This window comes from Pholcus phalangioides, unplaced genomic scaffold (assembly GCF_987345545.1).
Source record: "Pholcus phalangioides strain wild (caught in Gottingen) unplaced genomic scaffold, Ppha-v1.0 ptg000042l_1, whole genome shotgun sequence".
NCBI lineage: Eukaryota > Metazoa > Arthropoda > Arachnida > Araneae > Pholcidae > Pholcus > Pholcus phalangioides.
Genome location: NW_028301628.1, coordinates 33,243,031 through 33,262,437, shown reverse-complemented (window position 1 = coordinate 33,262,437; position 19,407 = coordinate 33,243,031).

Here is a 19,407-nt window from a genome sequence, read left to right as displayed (position 1 = left end):
CTGTGGAAGTAAATTAAGGAGTGGCCAGTCCGTGGCACGCCATGGTATTAGGAGTGGCACGTGAACAATTTTCAAAAATCAATGAAATTCAATATATTCTATTTTTCAAACAAAAAAATTCTCTCCAACACTTTGAAACAATCCTTTTCTTATGAGTGATGGTCTGCCAAACCTATATTTAGTGTGGTAGGACCTTTCAAAATAATGATTATGAAATCTACAGGGTGTTTCAAAAAGAATCACCCGATTTGAAATGCGTATACTACGAAAAATATTGAATATGTAGGCACTTAAGATTAATTTTATATCACATGGCTAATCATAAAGTTTTTTTTTACAAACCAAGTTAAAAGTGCTCAATATGTCCACCTCAATATGACTTTGGGATGCACGGCATATGTTTATAAGGTAGTCAAATTCGTCCCAAACTTTTGCGAGCATGTTTGCATTCACTGTGAGTGGATTTCTGTGGACTACGTGCGCGACTCTGCCGGATGCACTCCACATTTCCGTGGTGGATGGCCATGCATGGATGGCCAGGGGGTTTCCCTTTGCACAGACAACCCGTGTCTCGGAATTGTTTATACCATCGCCTAATGCTCTGAGCGGTAGGAAGTTCAACTCCAGGGTATTGTCGACGAAAAGCACGATGAACAGTTGTTACAGAATCACATTTCAGACTCACACTTCGCGAAGCTTAGAACAAAAAACTATTTCTGTTGTGCAGTCACGATTTTGACAAACACTGAAGTGGCGGCCGAAGGAAGACCATTAGTGCTACCTGTCGGCAACTGCGTGAAACTCGAGATTTCCCTCTTTCTACCTATACATTATTCGATCAAAACGGATAAATGGCTGAATAGTTATGATTTTTTTTAATCGGATGATTCTTTTTGAATCACCCTGTATATTCAGTACGATTCTGTTCTGTTTTCCACCTTCGGGCATAGTTGCTGGACGTCCCATGTGTACCAGATTCAAGATCGTCCACATGAAGGGGAGCATGCATCGTATAATACGATCTCATTATTTATTCGTGAATTTTTTTTGTTCGGGGGGGGGGGGGTCTAAAGCACCCTGAGTCCTCAGATTCTGGTGTCTATGCCTAAATGGTTAATGGTTAAGTAAGAAATGAACTTTTACCGATACGTACACTACACAATCTGCATTTCGATAATAAAAGCAAATTTGGAACTTAAGAGAGAGACAAGCTGAACATCTTTACGGAAATAAGAAGACAGCCGAACAATATTTTGCAGGAACGTAGAGAAACTCATATTCCGTAAAAACGGGACGTATATGGTCTGCTTATTGCAATTCGTAGAGTGGTACGCATATTGATTGTGGCACACGGCTTGGAAAAAGGTTGGCCATCCCGGCTTAGAAACTATAGATTTTTAACTCCACCGTGGATACCGTTTCAAATTTTTTTTTTTTTTTGTTTGTTATCAAAATACAAAAACCTACTTTAAACTTCGGTCATTGTCGAGGAAAATAAGTTTTGGATTTTTTTAAACTCAAAATTGTTGAAAAATAAAATGTCTGTCAGCTCTGTCTCAAAAGTTAAGAAAGATTCTCCATTATATACAAATTTCGAAGATTCCGTCTGTATGGCGTATCAGAGACGTAATAGTACAAAAGTGGAAAGCTGTCGGATTGATTTATTAAAAAAAAATAATTCCGAAGTCATTGCATATTTTGTACGATGAAATCCTTCGAATACATTTGAAAGCAAAAAGATAGACTGTAAAAGACATTGCTGTTGCTTTAGCATAGTTGGCCGTGCACAGTGGAACTTATGGTTGGGACTCACGGGGTTGGAGTTCAATCATCCTATTGGGAGACATACTCGTGAATCAAAAGCTTTGATTGTAACCCTCACCAGAGCTCCTGTACAAGAACTCTAGCATGCGCTTTTAAATAATCTTGAAAATGCTTGAAATAATCATGATGATGATCGTTAAATCACAGGGTGTTTATCTGAGTTGTCGATTTTTTACACTGTAAAATTCACTGTGGAGAAGGCCCCACTAAAGATCTCAGTCTATTGGGCCTGGCTTCAGGATGGGGAGGGGGCATGATCAGCACCGAGATGCTCTAGGGGAGACGAAAAATATTAATCTTTCATGTGAAATGTGCCCTATAACTTTGTTTTCTTCCAGATGGGGCATATTGTCTTTTATTTTACCTGCACTGACCTGTCTTTCTGCGCATATAATTTCGATATCTGTGCAGAATGTCAAAAAAAAAAAAAAAACAACAAACACGAACATGCTACCCTATACAGCATAGGGGATTTTTTTCTGCGCAGCAAAAAACTATATGTACACAGAAGCATTCTCAGATTCTAAACGTCCATATTTTGTAAACTTAATAACCACGGAAAAATAGTGCCATTCTTAGTTACTTTTGTCTACAGCCAACAAATGGGTAAAAATAAAGTTTTATCATCAAAAATATTGCCTTTCAAAAAACAAGTATACAGTACAGGATGTATTATATTGAGAAACATTAAACTGGGAACCCTTCTGCCACCTATCAAATACAAAACACAACTTTTATATGTCATAATTATTCAATTGGAATTGGGTTACTGTTTTTTTTTATTAATGTGCCCGATGAAAAAACCAATGTAGTATGACATTAATAAATATTTTGTAAGCAGAAATATTAGCTAAATTGCGTTAGGTCTGCTTTAAAATTTCAACATTTGATATTTGTATACAGTAAAATAACGTTGACAACATTCACAAAGTGTGTCCCTTATTTCTTGTGGTTATAATCAAAAGCCATACAAACCGAAAAAACTGTTTTAATCAAAAGCCATACAAACCGAAAAAACTGTTTTAATCAAAAGCCATACAAACCGAAAAAACTGTTTTAATCAAAAGCCATACAAACCGAAAAAACTGTTTGATTCCGGTTTTATATACTTTCGATTGCAATCACAAGAAGGGAATGAGGGCTTTGCCAGTGATACTAACGTCATTTTAATATACAGAAATATGAACTGTTAAAGTTTTGCAGAAAACTTGATAATTCAATCTATATTATTGCTCAAAAATATAATATTTATTAATATTATACTACATTATTTTTTCATGCGGCACAGTAATCAAAAATCGTTCACCAATTCAACAGAATAATCATAACAGCTGTGCTTTTTATTTGATAGATGGCAGAAGGGGTTTCAGTTTGATGACGTTTCTCAATATAATACATCCTGCATTGTATAGTTATTTTCAGAACATATTTTTGCTGATAAAAATTCTTTTTTACCCGTTTGTTGGTTACGAACAAAAGTAACTAAGAAAGGTACAATTTTTATTTCATGGTGAACAGGGACATTTAGAGTCTAAGAATGACTGAGGATGCTTCCGGGTGCGTAGAGTTTTTGCTACCTAGAAAAAAATTCCCTATATTGTATAATGTGGCATGTTATTTTGTAATTCCGCATGGATATAGAAATTCTGTGCACAGAGAAATAACAGATCTGTGAAGGCGAAATTAAAGAGTGTGTATATTATTATTGTATCATTTCCGTACTCAGTATGCGAGAGAAAGCGTAGAAGTAGGGTTACCAGAATTTCTTAAGCTTGGTTGTGAGGTCTCATGCGCGAGCATTTTTGGCTATGTTACTTACGATACTTATGAGAGATGGCGCCACTACACCAACAATGAACAACTACTGTTTTCCAACTAAAATAGAACCACACCTCTGGAGCTCTTCAACGGAGGACATTTATTTAAATTAAGGCATGTAGTGTTGTTTCATACACTTTGTTTGTTTTTAAACTGAAGAAAGAGATATTTTCTTATTCTTTAATAAACTACCTCAGTGCTGTCTTGACGCAAGGGCCAACCAAGCACGTCCCGGAGGGCCTACTCTAACGAATAGGGGCACTCTACAATAATGAAATCAGGCGCTATAATAAATAGCATGGGCCGCTTTGGCAAATTCCTCTTTTTTCCACATGGAAATTTGAGCAATTGACAAGCACATAGTTTTAGGGCCGTCCAATGATGGCTTCACCCGGGGGGGGGGGGGTGGCCGCGGAGGCGAATTCATCGTTTTTTGGCTTGTTGGCTATACATTCCGCCAAATTAGCCCGCCCTGGACTATAGCCTCCTACCACACCGTAAATATGCTCCTGTGTCCAAGTCACTCATCCGGTCGTTCACATGCTTTCACACCCTCTAGCTGGCTGTTTTCGTTCCTCGCTCACCTGTTTTGGTCACTCACATGCTTTCGCATTCTCTTGGTTAGTTGTAGAAGTGGTCTGGATTTTTTTTAAACGACAGACTCGTTTAAATTTAAAACAAAGATCAGCTTTGTGAATATCGTTTTTCAAAAGAAAGCTTTCGCCTTTGAAAAGCTTTCCAGGATCCGGGGATTTTTAAGAGTTCCGTGGCGTTTGTTCATGTTGACCCCCCCCCCCAAAAAAAAAAAAACTGTCACCAGTTGGAAACCCGTGCTCTAGTTAACCAATGATGACACTGCCTCTCCCCCCCCCCCACTTCTTTCATCTTACTGTAAAAAATATATTATATTGTTTTTTGAAGTTTGGTCCCTTAAGATATTCGGTAAATATGCATCACTCGTAAATCGCACAAACCATCCTGCTAATCATCGTGAGCATTGCATGGTTTCATACTGCTGCCATACACGAAACATCACGACGTATATCTCAGATTTAAAACAGCTACGGTATTTATCATATCGAGCATCTTTTCAGAAGCAAAGACAAGTTCATTCATTCACTATCTCTGTTGTTTACTCCGATCATCATTCTCGGAAGCAGGCAATTCATCCTCATCAAATCCATCATCCTTCAATTATCTCGACTTCTGTTGCTTCTATTTTTCTCCCGCTATATCTTCCTTCCTTCTTTTCCTTCTGTGTTTTGAAATTTTAAATTTCTGCCAATTATGAAGAAGGCATTATAATATTCTGTCAAGGAAAGGCACGAGATCCGAGTCTTTCTGTCTTTCTTACATGTCGCCGCCACCTGTTCAAATCGTGTCCCCCCCCCCCTCTCCTCGTGCTAGAAGCATTGAATGTGCAAATTTTAACATTTTTTTTTTATTAGCTGGTTAGATACCTTATTTTGCAATCTAAGTTTTGCCTGAAACGGGAATGTTTAACCTCTGTTGAAAAGCATGTTACAAAACATCGTAGGAAAATAACTTCCATAGAGTAAACTGCGTAGAGTAAACATTCAAACGTCATTTGCCGCGTTCTTTTTTTTTCCAAGGACATTCCACATTCTTCCTTCTAACAGTGGACAGCGGCGTATTTACGAGGGTGGGGGGGGGGGTGCTTAGCGGGCTATGGCCCAGGGCCAGGTCCGTCATTTCAAATTATTCGGGGGGGGGGAGGGTGCAAAGAACATACACTCAATGTATGCATATATATTTCACCTTGTTTGCCCATTTCTATTGGACAGGGCAATAGCCCCCCCCCCCGCAAATGACGGGCCTGTCCAGGGCGGCAAATTTGTATAACCCTCGATAAATCCGCCTCTGACCAGACAGAAAGGGCCTAGGCCAGGGAGTTACCAAAACAAAAACCTAATAAGTTTACAAGCACGTGAGTGAGCAAAAGAGTGACAGAGCGTGAGCAAACATGTAAATGATCAAACAATGACCTACAGAGGGTGAGAAAGCATGTGCATGACTAGACGAGTGACCTACAGCGTGGGGGGGGGGGACCAGGGCAGTGAGTGACCTTAGAGCATGTGCAAGTGTACGAGAGTGATCAAAACAGTGTGCCAGCATGCGATGACTAAAAGAGTGACTTCAGAGACGCAGTGAACTTGCACGAGTGGGGAGGCCAACCGGGTTACAGCACAGGGTGGCGAATTCGAGGAAAGAGTAGTCAAGGAAATTGGAATGGGAGAAGGGCAGCAGGGGATACGGGACATTCAAATCATGTAAATGGTGATTTGTTTCTTATTACATAAATAAATATCGGAATTTTCAGACAATATTTCAAACAAACCGCATTTGTTAGTTACTTGGTTTTCCACACTGCGATTTTTATAATTAAAAACTCATGGTTGTCTACGCGACATAACATCACCATTCCTAGTTTTCTCCGTGTTTGTTTTCCGTCACAAACTGATATTCAAAAATGTCCCTTGCGAACCAAATTACATTCAATTTGCTTCAAATTTTACACACTTGTTTCCTATGACCCATTTGAGATAACTAAATATCCTTTTTTTTAAATCCTCAATATTTACTTCTAAAAATATGAATTGTTAAAATGGGCAAAAAATTCCCCCGTTTGGTACCATTATTTAGTCTTTATTTATTTTTTCTCACATACCATTGGACAGATCCTATAACGCATGCTTATAAATGTTTGTGCGTGTCTTCGGAAGCACAATTGAAAATATGAATTAAATTCCTTCAAAAAATTACACACAGGGAACAATTATATCTCATTTCAATTTTGCAGTTATTTTTCAATAAATTATTCATTAAACAAAAATTTTCCAAATAATTTGATTAGATACACCAAAATATATTTATTGTGTCTGTTTACACTATTTAACACTATTTTACACTATTTAAAAACACATTAGATATAATGATAATTTTGAACGTTTCCCCTTGTTTCCTTAAAAGAGAAAAAAAAATCCGGTTTTAAAACAATTGAAAAACAAAATAGCATGATTTAACATTTTGAAAAATGTTATAACGGAAAGTAAAACGTAGTTGTTCTCTTTCCATATAATATACCTCCCGTTCAATGAAACGGGACTTATGGTCAGAGTACAACAACCATGATTATTTTTTTTTTCCGGATGTGGTTATCAATTGGCTATTGTTATAGGGAACCCCGAGTTTCAATGTGATCACATTAAGCGGCATGCCTATGTAAAAATAAAATACTGTCTCTATATTTATGAGAGAGACGCACTAATATATTGCAGAAATCTCTCAAGAAAGATCGTCGACCCTCATGAAATCACCCAAGTAACTTTTTTTTTGTTTCGTTTCTTCTCTATACCAAGTTGACATTAATGTTGAAAAAGACGTCGTCTCGTTTCCATAGGTGAGTGTCCGCTGCCGCGAGTTCATTTGCTTTCTGTATAAATTGGATCAAAACAAACGGCGTAAACAATCTCCGATCGATCGAATAGCTGTTTGCAAATTCCAAACGCAGTCGAGGCAGGGTTAATCTTCTCTCTCTCTCTCGCATCTTGAGTCTTTCTCGGAAAGCGTTTAGTAAACGTCTCGAGAGATGTTGAGATTTTTCTCACTCAAAAGAAGATGTGAATTACCAACATGGCACCTGCCTCATAATTAAGAGCAGAATAATTTTAATGACTTGGAGAGAGAAGAGAGAGGACATTCACTCTAAAAGCCATGAAGACAAGCAGATGGCTTCCGATTTTAAACGCATGTAAAACTAAGATCTAATCCTCATCATTTTCTATCATTAAATGATTTCCATATCTCCGAGAATCTACAAGATTGAAGATGGGATATTTAATCAGGACTTTATAGTAAGGGCTGTTTCTCCTCCCCGTTAAAAAGTCTCGGCAGAGAGAGCAACAGGTCTCTACAACGGTACAATTACTCAATCATTATACTTCACTCATAGGTAGAAAAATTGATGGCAGATGGCAGCACTACACATAACAAGCATTTGCACGGAAATAATTCCAGCTCATTCCAAAACACGCTCATTCCAGCATGTACCAATTCGTTAGAAGTTGCGTAGAGGAATATGGACGAGGTGCATGTGTGGTTTAGTGGAAGTAGTAGTAAGGGCTGTGTGTGTGTTTCATCCCTTTGAAGTCGCGCTTGCCGCCTTGGGTCCGTGGGCGTGGTCTCGGAGCAACTCTATGATGTCACTGCTGAAACACTTTTTTAGTAGAATGTTAATGTTTTTAAATGATTGATCTCTCGTTCATAGTGCTGTTGTAGTGTCACAAATATGTGAGTGTGGTATTTTTATTATATTTTTATCATCTATAAGCAAGAAAATTGATTAAATCCAAGAAATAGTCGGTATCTGATAATATCTTTTGATATTAGCATTCCAACTGATTTTATATCAGGATTTTTTTCATATTTGCTTTCCAAAATGTTTTTATCTTGCGGTATTGTTAATAATGACGTCCAAAAATGTTTGGTAATAATAACGGTAATAATCACATTCTAAAAGCACGCCGAATTCGAATTAAAACAAAGCGGTAATTAAAAGTTATTATAAAGTTCAAAATATAATTGTGTGAAATTATCTGTCTCGAGTTGGCGGGGGCTTTCAATCAACCCAATAAAAATTAATAAATGCAAGATTTCTTAATTTAAATTTTGAAATAGTTGAAAAAAAGAAAACCAATAAATAAGCAGATACTAATGAAAATAATCGGAGAGATAATTTTGGAAATAATTTAGTGGAATGGGCAATACAGCGATTGAAAACTATCGATTGACGGGGTAGCAAAGCGGGAGCACTCCCTTCTGTTTAAGCAATGACGTCACGCATGACGTCAGCTAGTACAGCGCGTCATGAAAGCCCATATTATTTAATAAATATAATAATAATAAATATAATAATAAATATAATAATAATAAATAATAATAAATATAATAATAAATATAATAATAAATATAATAATAATAAATATAATAATAATAAATATAATAATAATAAATATAATAATAACTATAGCCCTCATATTGAATGCTAGAGACAGAAGTGTATTTACAGGGAGGCAAAATGGGCTATGGGATGCCGAAATTTCGCCCGCGACATTTCACCCCCGATATTTTGCCTCCAGAAATTTCGCCTCTGACATTACTCGTGACCTGATCGTATGAGTGACAGAGTGTTACCAAGTAAGTGACTGACTATGTGAGTGATCAAGTGGCTACAATCCAATCCTAATGGTTGATAGCACATATTGCTGAAAATCATTCGGAAAAATATGATGTTTGTTTTTTGGTGAAGCGCACTGTCTAAAAACGCCCTCAACCGCATTTGCTATTGCGATTCGACAGCCCATTCTATGATTAAAAATGCTTGTTTAGGTGTCTTATACCACTTCTGAAAGTTTGTCCCATAAATTTAGAATCACCCTGTATTACATGTGAGAAACATCAATTAACTAGAACCCTTTTTTTCCGCTACCTATCAAATAAAACTGTTAAAATTCTTCAACTAAAATCAGCATTCCATCGAACAGTCTTATTTGATAGGTGACGGAAGGGGTTCTAGTTCATTGATGCCTTTCTCACATGTGATAAAATATGATTCCATATTCATGGTAATATAATACTGTACAGTATAATTGTTTTCAATATTTTCTAGAAAGCATATTTTTGCTGATAAGATTTTATTTATATTCGTTAATTGGTTATGGAAGACAGTAACTAAGAGAAAGACACAATTTTTTTATTTTTTCTTCAATAAATTTAAGAAATATGGGCGTTTAGAGTCTGAAAATGCATACGTATACCCGGAGTATATAAAGCAGTGATATCGGAATTCTGTGAGCAGAGAAACATGTCGTCTATCTGGAAAAGAAAAAAATAAAGGGCACATTTCATGTAAGAATAAAATTTTTAGGAAGGAAATCATGCCCTACATCAATGCTCATCATGCCCTACTTCAATGCTCATCATGCCCCACATCAATGCTCATCATGCCCCCCTCCCCCAAGACTGAGATCTTTGTTGATTCCTCCTCTATGGTGAATTTATAGTATAAGAATATATTTGTTCCAGCCACCGTGCTAGAGCTCTTCGAGCCCTACCCTTGTAGGAGTCATAGAAAAGGGGCATGCTTGATTTCTTACTCAGGAGATTTTCATCGACAACTCAGGTGAACACCCTATGATTCAGTGATTATCATAATGATTATTTCAGTTAAAGCCATATGTCAGGGTTCTTGTACGGGTGCATTTCGTCTGGTGATAGTTATAATCAAAACTCGATCCGTGAATATGCTTCCCACTTGGCTTACAGGGATACCACCTCGTAAGTTCCAACCATGTGTTCAACTAGGCCCTAATAGCAGTTAGGATCGATGTACGTGTAGCGCTACTTTTGCAATGGCTTTCTTACAGTGAAGGAGTTTGTAAGGTAAAAAAAAAAAACAACTCTTTTTTCAGTTCTTTTGTCAGTTCCTTTTAACTGACAACATTCAAATTTTTCAGCCTGAAGATTTTCACAAAGGAATCTACAGAGAACGAGTTCCAACTTGTCACGATTTTAAATTGCAAAAGGAATTTAAGTTAAAAGTGTGTGTGTGGGGGGGGGGGGTAGTCCGGTTTTAGAACAATCAAAAGAAAAATGTACGACTTAACATTTTGAAACCTGTAATGTGAGAAATAAGAACGAAGTTGTGCCGTTCTACCAAACGGACATAATACGGTCATCGTACTTACAACCGGGACTTTTTCGAATATAGTTATCACAAACCCCGGGTCGCGATGTGATCACATTAAGCGGCTAATCTATTAACCACTTGCCCGTGTCAGACACAGGCATGCGCTTCTTCCCGAAATTGACTTGCCCGTGCCTAGTACGTGCATCATAACCTTTGCCCCTAGAGGGCGTTAACGAAAAGTAAAAAATTAATTAAATCTGTACAAAGGCTATGGCTTCATGTAACAGCAATATAATGTGATATCTAGATACAAAATCTTGTAATCTAATTACATAGACACATAATCTTGTAATCTATTTACACATACCAAAAGAGCTCAGGACTTTCTAAACTTGCATGATAAATAAGAAATACAAAAGACTCATAAGAAGACATCAAAATTGCTGTACGTATAATGATTTTATTTGCAATATTAGCTGAAAATCTTTCTCTTCTAAACTTCCTGTTTATTATTCTTCGTTATGGATTCATTGAACAATCGGGCCACTAGTATGAAATTTTGGCATCGGGTTAGCTTGCCGAATCAGTGACCCCCTGACGTTCCGAAAAACGACTACACAGTCGACAGAGCGTTAGCGACGCACGTCATCACAGTGACTTAAGTGGCCACGATTGGAACGTCACGACTTTTTTTTTTACAGTTCACAACTGTTAATTATTAATATTTGAGCCGTAACGTTCGTTGGGGACGCGATATTTTACTTTCAATTAAGTGACTACCTGCCTTTAGCTATTTAGAGTTACTTTATGTCGTCTAATCCTATATCCAATTTGATATCGCGTCCCTCACCCACCTCTAAGACACCCGGAAGCGTTCCTCCCAATATGTACATATTCGGTTTGTAGACAAAGTTTGCGCCTCTCACTTCTACACCCATTTTTACGCATCTCCTCCCACCGCTGCCCACCTTGTACATCAAACCGTTATTCCCACCCGTGGAACGCTAAGGATGGGTGTAAGCCATGATCACTTTGATTTCCACATACCCTCCCATTGCACACAAAATAAAAATTAAGAAAATTATATTATATTATTAAAATATAAAATTATATATATATTGAGTTATAAATATAAAATTATATTATATTATTAAAATATAAAATTATATATATATTGAGTTATAAATATAAAATTATATATATATATAATAAGTAATGAACTTAAAGATGTCTTCTATTTGTATATCCCTCTCTCGACAATCATTTATAAAAACATAACCCAACAATACTCGTTTTAACACATCTCAAGCGGGGCGACTGAGATCTCTCATTCTTCCACTGCAGAAAGTTGTTGAATGTGGAATCTCCTTTGTTTGTCACATTTTAAAACGGGGTGGAAAAAATGGTGTTCGAATTAGGTCTTCTTTCCTGCTCTTTATCTGCTAATGAGAAGGAGGACAACAGGGGGTTGCATTATCGCGCCAGTGTTGCGAATAACAAGAAAAGGGTTCCGAGGTGCCGTCCTCAAAAAAATATGAAAAAATTAATGTATCTTCATCTCATCTAGAAGCAAATGAAAACAAAAAAATATATTGAAAATAACAGTTGGCCATGGCCCCCTAGGCTACGCTACATTACCGCACACCAAGTCCGGTTATATATATCGCCACACGGCAATTTCGAACCAGTGGAGTTGGGTAGGGAATGAAGGCGCCATCTATCGGCGGTCGCCTCAGGCTCGGTAGATAAAAAACTTGTTTGACGTTCTATGCCCGGATTCGAACTTTTCAACATTGACGGTAAATGTCGCAGTGGAAGACTTAGCATCTTACCGCTACGCCACATGCCAGCTTTTTCACGGGCCCCTCTATAGTTAATTTATAGAATTAAAAAACAAAATATGATGACAATCGTCCCGGGCCCCAGAGCTGGAGTTATGTCAGTCCCACCCTAGTAGGGGGCCATGCAGTTGGCTACTCATTCCCTCTTGTGCTTCTTGGCTGATATCTACAAAAAACTTCCACTTCAGCTTTCTCTGTTCCAGAAACTCTCTAGTTGGTTTCCTTTTTTCCCCTTTTTTTTGTCTGTGCTCTACTTGATCTTGTGTTGTTTGAATGACGTCACTCTAACACGCTGAGGGGTTGTGGGATTTTTCAAGTCATTCTTGGCCTCTATTGGCGTTCAAAATATTAATAATTACATTTTCTATTTTGACTGACCGATAATAATTCCGCCTGATTTTTTTTATATATTTGGGCATCTTTAAGTTAGTAGAATCAGCGGTAATTTTTTCAAAACTTTCTGAAGACAGCACCTTGGTACCCTTTCCTTGCACTGGCGTGATACTGCAAGCGATGCAGCATGCAACCTCGACACGGATTGGTTAAAAACCTGAATTTCAAGCTTTCTAACCAATCCGCGCTTAGTTGCATGCTGCATCGCTTGCAGTATCGCGCCAGTGTGCAAAGATCAAGTCCCTAAAAGAAATGATAAAACACTTTTACCATTACAACTGAAAATCGTCCGCATATGAAGTGTTGGAGCATGAACTTGATGCAAAATATGGCCTTCTATTTATATACACCTCTCTCAACAATCATTTATAGCAATCGAATCCAACAATACTCATTTTAACAGGGAGGGTTTGAATTTTTCCTCTCGCAACAGAGAGAGAGAGAGAACCAGAATTGATATTAGAGTCTCTGTTGGATCGTCACTTACTCGCTTCGTGCATCACCATGATTGTCAACTGTTGCCCATGGAGCCAACACAAGGAAAGAAATGAGCTGACTGGTAAACATTCTATTGTTATAGTAAATTTTTGTGCAAGCAGGCGTTCTCAAACTATTCATATACATCAATACTCCTATAGAGAATTACCAGATTCCAAAACATAGACATGAGGACGCATACGCGTAATCTTGACACCGCCACTTGAATGCCTTCAAAACAGATGATGAAACACTATATCAACAACGACCAACTATGAAATTCAATATACCAAATCAATAGATTTTCTGGATATTAGGCTGAGGTGAGCTTGGAACTCTTTACCGGGAATCGAACCCAAAAGCTTGCATATTTTTTTTTTCGTGTACTGATACCACCCCCCCCCCCACCTCGAGAATAACTTTTTCGCAAACCGCGAATTCAGAAATATACCAATTACTTCAATTTTTATGAATTTTAAAACTTTTTACGATATTTATGGGACACCCTATATTTGCATATATAGAATTGAATCAGTTTTACTATTTCAAAAATGATAGAAAATTTCAATACTTTTGAACCGGAAAATTCGGTATTTTACTGAAGCTGCTTTCGTAATTCATGGTTTATCGAATGAGGTGAAAATTGAAAACTTTGTGTCTTTCAGACGTGAGCTTTCATTTTTTGGAATTTTCAAAATGTTTTTGCATTTTTGTTACTAAAAAAAGCATTAAAAATATAAATGTCAGCAAATCTTTATTTTTTGGAATTATTTTACAAATTTCCATTTTTTCTTTATTTTTTTGTGAAGAAATAATTAATTTGGATCATATTTTTTCAGCCAAGATGATGCAGGGTATATTCATCTTCACATATAATTTTTTCCATAATTTTATTGTGAAATTTTATGTAATAAATCATACTTTTCCTTGAGGTACATTCTCCTGAAAACGATCTTAAAAACCTATGAAAGTTCAACTTTAAGTGCTGCCCTCTGATGAAAGCCCCCCAGAAGGTGACATTCACTATACACTACACAAAACAAACCTTCAAGTCAGGGCTTAACCCTCTGGAATCAAAAGAAAAATTCTACAATAAGAAAAATCGACCTACACATTTGTGGCACCCAGTGTCTGAAAGAAATATTACAGTCTCGACGCCGCTTATTACAGTTGCTGATAATGCTATCATTCGGGTATTGTTGATATTTTTGCAAAGACTGAAATAAACCAATATCATAACATGGGGAAAAATTTGTAGTTATCCGGACTTTGGATAACGTTATCATTTTATTTTCAACGAAAAATTTTGTAAAGTGAAACATCTTTAAGGACATAAGCGTGAAAATTTTGTGAAGGAAAGAAAATCCGTCACAGAAAGTGGAACGCTTTCTTTTTCCTTAAAACTGGTTCCCTGGAATTATATGATGAAGTTCCAAGAAGCCGATGGGTTGTGGTGGGGGGGGGGGAATGCCAACAGAGGTTCAGCCATGTAAGAAAATAAACTTGTGGGGGGGGGGTTGGTTTGGCCAATTTGTGTAGGACAAAAACAGCTTATCACCTCAATTTTCCCCTCCCTATCCCCGTGACACCGCTGGAATCGTAGAACGTTCCCTTCAGTATGATGGGCGATGCACATAGTTTGAAAACAAAGAAAATTGGGTTAAGGTAGGGAGTGGGAAGGAGTGTGTGTTCCCACACTATTACCACAGCCTAGGAATTAAACAACTTACAAGTTTCACTTCTATCGCGCGAGATTCTCACGCAGATTTTTTGCATAGTCTGAAGCTAAGATTGAACCAAACTTATTTTTTCCCTTGAAAGTTATTGTTATCACGCTGCAAGAATATGAAGGAGGCTAGCAGGTGTTCTCCTTCATCTCCCTTGTTGACAAAGATTTCCATGCTTAATGTCGTAATCAGTCCGTAGTATTCACTGTGATCCATGTACATGTAGAGATATTTTTGCAATGGTCTTCCTATAATAAAGACAAATGTATGACAAATAAAGCCTTTTCCGATCAATTTCCCCCCTGGTCAGTTTCTTCCAGTTCACCAGATTCAATTTTTTTTCCAGAGAGACATGTATGGAATGTACCGTGCATTATGAAAAGTATCGTGATTCGTAATTCACATTTAGCAGTTCCATTCTAATAGCTCATACGGCTGAATAAAAAAATGCAACATTTTAGTTTAAAGGCAAAAAAAGTTTTGTTTTAGAATAAAATAAAAAAATTTCACATTTTGCAACCAATTACAGTGTGTGGAAAGAAGAAAAAAAAACAGGACCCGTTTTTTAGCATGCATCCATCCCGTTCGACTAAATGGGATGTATGGTCACAGTATTGCAAACGGGAGCTTTATCGGATATAGTTATCATTCGGTAATTATTATCCTCGAGTCCCGATGTGATCGCATCAGGCGGCGTGCACTGTGTAGGAAAGGTTTTAGAAGTTCAAAAATAATGCACAATTTCAATGCCTCTTGAACGGGAAAATTTAGTTTTTCATAAAGCGGCTTTTCGCAGTTAATGGCCACGAATGAAGTGAAAATTTTAAACCTTTATAATGTATTTTGTTAACCTCTGTAGGATCACTGAGTGTTGTCGCATCAACGTGATTTCATCAAGAATTCCGAAACATACGGTTTTTATCGTTTCCACGTCACTTTCCTATATTCAAGCTTCGTTTCAATCGTTTCTCATACGAGAGTAGAGTAAACATTGAAGAGAAGCATTCATTCCAGAATGAACATTTCTTTAGAAATCGGGGCAAAAACAAAAAATCAACAACGTGTCGCAACTCCTAGTTGTTGTGTGTGTTTTGTCTTCATCATTAATGGCGATAACATCATCTTTGAAGTCACGTGAATCAGAGATATACTATATACGATGATTACCGATCAGAATTTCACATATTTTTCGACGGGAAAAATCACCAAGAGGTTTTTTTTTTTTTTTCTCGAGACGAGTCGAAGCCGATGTTTACGCTGTCATTCGGTTATTTTTCTCGGGATATCAATGAGTTCGTCGGAGGTCATCCGACATCGACCCCTAAGTGCGTAATTCACTAATTAATACAGTTATTATTTTTTTGTTTTTCACTTTTCCATAATCATTTATCATTTCCTTGTTCTCCTCTATATGAGATCTTGAGAAATCGTCTCACGGGGCTATTATGGCGGCAAAATATAATTTTTCAAAAACAAAAAAAAAGTTGACCTTGTTCGGGTAAGAGGTCAAGTTCGTTTTTTTGTTTTTTCCTTTCTTTACTATAATATAGTGGTCGAAGGTTTTTTGTGAATGGAGCCTCGAGAAAGAGACGTTTCTCTTTTTCACTCATAAAAGTTCTTGGTTTCTTCTTCAGATTTTTTTTTTTTTTGGATGAAAACAAGATCTCCACGTCATCAAATATTTTGCTTCGTAAAATATATACAGGGTGTCCTGTAAGTGCTGATGCGGCCTTTGCTTCATCAACCGTCCGTCGTAGAGCTATGGTTGCAATTTAAAAAATGCTCTCAAAGGGCTTTAAAAACTTACCCTCTATCAGATTTCAGAGTGAAAATACATCAGTGTGTAAAAAAAATCTAAATTTTTATGCGGTTCCCCCCGTCCTCTAACTTCCAATTACAAAGTTGTTGTCCTGTCTCAACTGGAGACTACAGGCAGGCTACTAGACAGGTTTCTACAAAAACAATCCAAGTTTTTAAATGCAATATTCGCTGAGATATTCAAATTCCAAAATCGGAGAAAAGGTGGTAAAAGACAGCATAAATGAAAGTACGGAGCCTTGTGCGATAGTTTTTGCTGTTCTTTCCAAACTTTTCTCCGATTTTGGAATTCAAATATCTTAGCGAATATTGCACTTGGAAACGTGGAATTTTTTCTGTTTGCCTCAGGTACGGGGAAACTTTCAAAGACACAAACAATTTTCTAGTTACAAGTTAGAAGACAAGGGGATCGTATAAAAAATTCAGATTTCTTATTTCGTGACACACTGTATTTTCACTCTATAAATTGGTAAATTTTTGAACGCCTTTTGAGCATTTTTTTTTTTTACCTGTACGACGGACAGTTGATGAGATAAAGGCCGCATTAGCACTTACAGGACACCCTGTATAGCCATGCCTTACTTTGGAGTAGGGCATTTTTAGAAAAATAATACCGAACGAGTCGTTCTGAAATTTCGGTCATATAAACCCCATGATTATACTCACAATTTCCAGTCAAAATTAAGTCGAGGTTTTTTTAAGGGACCGACAAAAATTAAAACAGGAAAAAATGTTTTTGATCAATCATACATCATAAAAAACGGGAAATGAAATGGTTTGTAACTTTCACAAAATATTTTACTAGCTTTGCGCGTCATTTGTGCTAATTTTCATGGAAATAGTACGTATATTCACGAAGATATAAAATGTATCTTATAAAAATTCAAATTTTTATTTCGTGTTATATTTTTGTTCATAACATGCGGAGTTTTGAACCAATTTTTACGAAATTTACAGAAAATTCGATACTATACATGAGACACACTGTAAAGTTATTTAAAACGTTCAATATTCAATAAGATATGAACATTTTAAGTAAATAATTTTGAAATATGCATGCGCAGGAAACATCAATTTAATTTTTTCATAATTTGGTTGCCAGATATATAGTGCATGAAAATTAGAAGTGAATGTCGCAAAAATTCAGAAGATATCGGTGATATAGTGAGCTCTAATTTACGTTACTTGCTGAAAATAGCTGGATGGTAAAGTGATCGATTTTTCACAAATCCATATTTCGATTATTTTCTGCCATTTAATTATTGCTTTCATTTTGACATCTTAGACTCGTGTTATGCTAAAGCACTTTTCTTATATACAGTGACCTCTCACTTAGGCGTCGGTGCAAGAGAATCAGAAAAAAGATGCATAAATGAAAAGCGTACAAGTGAAAATCAAGAAAATTTTTCACGAGATAAGACACAAGTACATTAAAATTTTTGTATACATTGGTAATGGCCCATCCCATCGCAGTTAAAGAATGTCTTTTCGCCAAAAGCCCTCAATTAAATTAAGCAAGCGTTTCCCATTGGTTCTATACTGGAACAATGTTCCACACCTATTCAATGATTGAACTTTCACCGCTCATGATACGAGTTGATAACCCATGTTTTTTTTTTCAATTTTCGATCCATCTGTATGATGCACACAAAAAATCTCAATTCTTGATATAAGCGACAATTCATTCATCAACGTGATTGCATCGCAGTTTTTCGAAATCCCTTTAGCATAGATGTTAAGATGATCTGCCAACGAAGACTCTCTACCCTTTGGATTCCAGAAGTTCAAGATATGTATGGGGATGGAAATTTCATTTGCCATCAAGATTTTTCCTATATGAATTGCTGCAGCATCGATATAGCTTCTTAGACATAGTCAAAATCTTCATGGCAAATGAAATTCCCATCTCTATACAAGTCTTCAGAATTAAAAGATACTAAAGGTAGAGAGCCTAACGTACACCTCCATCCATCTTCCATAAATATTCCGATTCATTCGTCTCTATTTTTATGTTCCGGTAGCTGAAGAATTCATTCGAATATGAAAAACGCAGATTGGATCAAGAATTCGGCAATGTCCGTCAAACATAATCGATACTTCTTTGGTTTCACGATACCTGATGATTGTACCTGATACTGATCCTAATAAGAGATTGTGGAGTCTGCTAAAAAAAACCTAATAATTTGCAAAACAGTTGCTATCGGCTCCAAAGTAGCGACGATGGGATTTATGTTTGTGGTCCAGATCTGTGTTGGATACTTATAAATTCAATGTCTTGATGCATAAAATCCATGGTCAAGGCCAAAGATGGCCACAGAACAATGTATTCATATGATATTCACACGCGTATCCTCACACTGCCCTACCAAATACGCATGTAATTTTGCGTTTGCAGAAATGTCCCGTTTTTCTGCCCGTATTGCAAAGATTGAACGATTCTAGGAAAGACATAAAACATGAATTCGATATAAATTTTCATGAAATTATTCATGTAATAATCCGTTTTAAGTCAAATGTTCTAATTTTTTGAAACAACTTTCGGGGCGTTCTAATTTTTTGAAACAAAAAAGTAATTTGACACTTTAAGCAGCTGAAAAGAACTTTAAGAAGCATTTAATCTACTTTACGCAGATTTTTTGCCTCCTGATATGCTCAAGAAGCACCTTATATAGAGTGAAGTGTAATGAATGAATAATTGTAACGTTGTAGGCCTGTTCCTCTTTTCGGCGAGACTTTTTAACGGGGAGATCGGCTCACATTCGCGCCTCGAAGTTGGGAACCGCAGAAAACCAACTTCAGC